Source organism: Eriocheir sinensis, unplaced genomic scaffold (assembly GCF_024679095.1).
Source record: "Eriocheir sinensis breed Jianghai 21 unplaced genomic scaffold, ASM2467909v1 Scaffold203, whole genome shotgun sequence".
Classification (NCBI taxonomy): domain Eukaryota; kingdom Metazoa; phylum Arthropoda; class Malacostraca; order Decapoda; family Varunidae; genus Eriocheir; species Eriocheir sinensis.
Window position 1 is genome coordinate 462,953 of NW_026111440.1, and position 4,548 is coordinate 467,500.

The 4,548-nt window shown below is 36.9% G+C and overlaps 1 long non-coding RNA gene across 1 annotated transcript in view; it reads left to right on the forward strand.

The window, feature by feature from the left end:
- Positions 1–222: 222 nt before the first annotated feature.
- LOC126990803 (uncharacterized) overlaps positions 223–4,548 on the forward strand; it is a 5,649-nt gene continuing 1,323 nt past the window's right edge. Inside the window, exons 1-2 of the long non-coding RNA XR_007744741.1 lie at positions 223–290; positions 3,560–3,607. This is a non-coding gene — a long non-coding RNA (uncharacterized LOC126990803). The remainder of the gene's footprint in view (positions 291–3,559; positions 3,608–4,548) is intronic.

Sequence of the window (4,548 nt, forward strand, 5' to 3'; positions counted from 1 at the left end):
GTAATGTTGTGTGATATGTATCCTTTCCAGGTAATGTCATGTGATATGTTTCCAGGTAATGTTGTATGATATGTTTCCAGGTAATGTTGTGTGATATGTATCTTTTCCAGGTAATGTCATGTGATATGTTTCCAGGTAATGTCGTGTGATATGTTTCCAGGTAATGTTGTGTGATATGTATCCTTTCCAGGTAATGTCATGTGATATGTTTCCAGGTAATATCGTGTGATATGTTTCCAGGTAATGTTTTGTGATATGTTTCCTGGTAATGCTGTGTGATATATTTTCAGGTAATGTCGTGATGTGTTTCCAGATAATGTGTTATGTTTCCAGGTAGTGTCGTGTAATCTGTTTTCTTTCCAGGTAATGTTGTGTGATATGTTTCCTTTCCAGGTCATGCTGTGTGATATGTTTTCAGGTAATGTCGTGATGTGTTTCCAAGTAATGTGATATGTTTCCAGGTAATGTGGTGCAATATGTTTTCTTTCCAGGTAATGTCGTGTGATATGTTTCCAGGTAATGTCGTGTAATTTTTTTCCTGGTAATTTCATGTGATATATTTACAGGTAATGTTGTGTGATATGTTTCCAGGTAATGTCGTGTGGTATGTTTCCAGGTAATGTCATGTGATATGTTTCCAGGTAATGTCGTGTGATATGTTTCCAGGTAATGTTGTGTGATATGTTTCCAGGTAATGTCATGTGATATGTTTCCAGGTAATGTCGTGTGATATGTTTCCAGGTAATGTCGTGTAATTTTTTTCCTGGTAATTTCATGTGATATGTTTACAGGTAATGTCGTGTGATATGTTTCCAGGTAATGTCGTGTGGTATGTTTCCAGGTAATGTCGTGATATGTTTCCAGGTAATGTGGTGTGATATGTTTACAGGTAATGTCGTGTGATATGTTTCCAGGTAATGTCGTGTGATATGTTTCCAGGTAATGTCGTGTGATATGTTTCCAGGTAATGTCGTGTGATATGTTTCCAGGTAATGTCGTGTGATATGTTTCCAGGTAATGTCGTGTGATATGTTTCAGGTAATGTCGTGATATGTTTCCAGGTAATGTCGTGATATGTTTCCAGGTAATGTCGTGATATGTTTCCAGGTAATGTCGTGTGATATGTTTCAGGTAATGTCGTGTGATATGTTTCCAGGTAATGTCGTGATATGTTTCCAGGTAATGTCGTGTGATATGTTTCCAGGTAATGTCGTGTGATATGTTTCCAGGTAATGTCGTGTGATATGTTTCCAGGTAATGTTGTGTGATATGTTTCCAGGTAATGTCGTGTGATATGTTTCCAGGTAATGTCGTGTGATATGTTTCCAGGTAATGTCGTGTGATATGTTTCCAGGTAATGTTGTGTGATATGTTTCCAGGTAATGTCGTGTGATATGTTTCCAGGTAATGTCGTGTGATATGTTTCCAGGTAATGTCGTGTGATGTGTTTCCAGGTAATGTTGTGTGATATGTTTATAGGTAATGTCGTGTGATATGTTTCCAGGTAATGTCGTGTGATATGTTTCCACGTAATGTTGTGATATGTTTCCAGGTAATGTCGTCTGATATGTTTCCAGGTAATGTCGTGTGATGTGTTTCCAGGTAATGTTGTGTGATATGTTTCCAGGTAATGTCGTGTGATATGTTTCCAGGTAATGTCGTGTGATATGTTTCCAGGTAATGTCGTGTGATATGTTTCAAGGTAATGTCGTGTGATATGTTTCCAGGTAATGTCGTGTGATGTGTTTCCAGGTAATGTCGTGTGATATGTTTCCAGGTAATGTCGTGTGATATGTTTCCAGGTAATGTCGTGTGATATGTTTCCAGGTAATGTCGTGTGATATGTTTCCAGGTAATGCTGTGTGATATGTTTCCAGGTAATGTCGTGTGATATGTTTCCAGGTAATGTTGTGTGATATGTTTCCAGGTAATGTCGTGTGATATGTTTCCAGGTAATGTTATGTGATATGTTTCCAGGTAATGTCGTGTGATATGGTTCCAGGTAATATTGTGTGATATGTTTCCAGATAATGTTGTGTGATATATTTCCAGGTAATTTTGTGTGATATGTTTCCAGGTAATGTTGTGTGATTTGTTTCCAGGTAATGTTGTGTGATATGTTTCCAGGTAATGTTGTGTGATATGTTTCCAGGTAATGTTGTGTGATATGTTTCCAGGTAATGTTGTGTGATTTGTTTCCAGGTAATGTTGTGTGATATGTTTCCAGGTAATGTTGTGTGATATGTTTCCAGGTAATGTTGTGTGATATGTTTCCAGGTAATGTTGTGTGATATGTTTCCAGGTAAATTCGTGTGATTTGTTTCCAGGTAATGTTGTGTGATATGTTTCCAGGTAATGTTGTGTGATATGTTTCCAGGTAATGTCATGTGATATGTTTCCAGGTAATGTTGTGTGCTTTGTTTTCAGGTAATGTTGTGTGATATGTTTCCAGGTAATGTTGTGTGATATGTTTCCAGGTAATGTTGTGTGATATGTTTCAAGGTAATGTTGTGTGATATGTTTCCAGGTAATGCCATGTGATATGTTTCCAGGTAGTGTTGTGTGATATTTTTTCAGGTAATGTCAAGTGATATGTTTCCAGGTAATGTTGTGTGATATGTTTCCAGGTAATGTTTTGTGATATGTTTCCAGGTATTGTCATGTGATATGTTTCCAGGTAATGTTGTGTGATATGTTTTCCAGGTAAAGTCGTGTGATATGTTTCCAGGTAATGTCGTCTGATATGTTTCCAGGTAATGTCGTGTGATGTGTTTCCAGGTAATGCTGTGTGATTTGTTTCCAGGTAATGGCGCGTGATATGTTTCCAGGTAATTTTGTGTGATATGTTTCCAGGTAATGTCGTGTGATATGTTGCCAGGTAATGTTATGTGATATGTTTCCAGGTAATGTCGTGTGATATGTTTCCAGGTAATGTTGTGTGATATATTTCCAGGTAATTTTGTGTGATATGTTTCCAGGTAATGTTGTGTGATTTGTTTCCAGGTAATGTTGTGTGATATGTTTCCTTTCCAGGTATTGTCGTGTGAAATGTGTCCAGGTAATGTCATGTGATATGTTTCCAGGTAATGTCGTGTGATATGTTTTCAGGTAATGTCATGTGATACGTTTCCAGGTAATGTTTTGTGATATGCCTCCAGGTAAGGTCATGTGATATGTTTCCAGGTAATGTCGTGTGATATGTTTCAGATAATGTTTGGTGATATTTTTCCAGGTAATATTGTGTGATATGTTTCTAGGTAATGTTGTGTGATATGCTTCCAGTTTATGTTTTGTGATGTATTTCAAGGTAATGTTGTGTGATATGTTTCGAGGTAATGTGTGATATGTTTCCAGGTAATGTCGTGTGATATGTTTCCAGGTAATGTTGTGTGATATGTTTTCAGGTAATGTGGTGTGATATGTTTCCAGGTAATGTTGTGTGATTTGTTTCCAGGTAATATTGTGTGATATGTTTCCCTTCCAGGTAAAGTCGTGTGATATGTTTCCAGGTAATGTTGTGTGATATGTTTCCAGGTAATGCTGTGTGATATGTTTTCAGGTAATGTCGTGATGTGTTTCCAGGTAATGTTGTGTGATATGTTTCCAGGTAATGTTGTGTGATATGTTTCCAGGTAATGTTGTGTGATATGTTTCTAGGTAATGTTGTGTGATATGTTTCCAGGTAATGTTGTGTGATATGTTTCCAGGTAATGTTGTGTGATATGTTTCCAGGTAATGTTGTGTGATATGTTTCCAGGTAATGTTGTGTGATATGTTTCCAGGTAATGTTGTGTGATATGTTTCGAGGTAATGTTGTGTGATATGTTTCCAGGTAATGTTGTGTGATATGTTTCCAGGTAATGTTGTGTGATATGTTTTCAGGTAATGTTGTGTGATATGTTTCCAGGTAATGTTGTGAGATATGTTTTCAGGTAATGTCGTGTGATATTTTTCCAGGTAATGTTGTGAGATATGTTTCCAGGTAATGTCGTGTCATATGTTTCCAGGTAATGTTATGTGATATTTTTCCAGGTAATGTTGTGTGATATGTTTCCAGGTAATGTCGTGTGATATGTTTCCAGGTAATGTTGTGTGATATGTTTCCAGGTAATGTTGTGTGATATGTTTCCAGGTAATGTTGTGTCATATGCTACCTTTCCAGGTAATGTCGTGCGATATGTTTCCAGTTTATGTCGTGTGATATGTTTCCAGGTAATGTTGTGTGATATGTTTCCAGGTAATGTCGTGTGATATGTTTCCAGGTAATGTTGTGTGATATGTTTCGAGTAAATGTTGTGTGATATGTTTCGAGTTAATGTCCTGTAATATGTTTCGAGTTAATGTTGTGTGATATGCTTCGAGTTAATGTTGTGTGATATGTTTCGAGTTATTGTCCTGTCATATGTTTACAAGTTATGTCATGTGATATGTTTCCTTTCCAGATAAATTCGTGTGATATGAATCCAGGTAATGTCGTGTGATATGTTTCCAGGTAATGTCGTGTGATATGTTTCCAGGTAATGTCGTGTGATATGTTTCCTTTCCAGA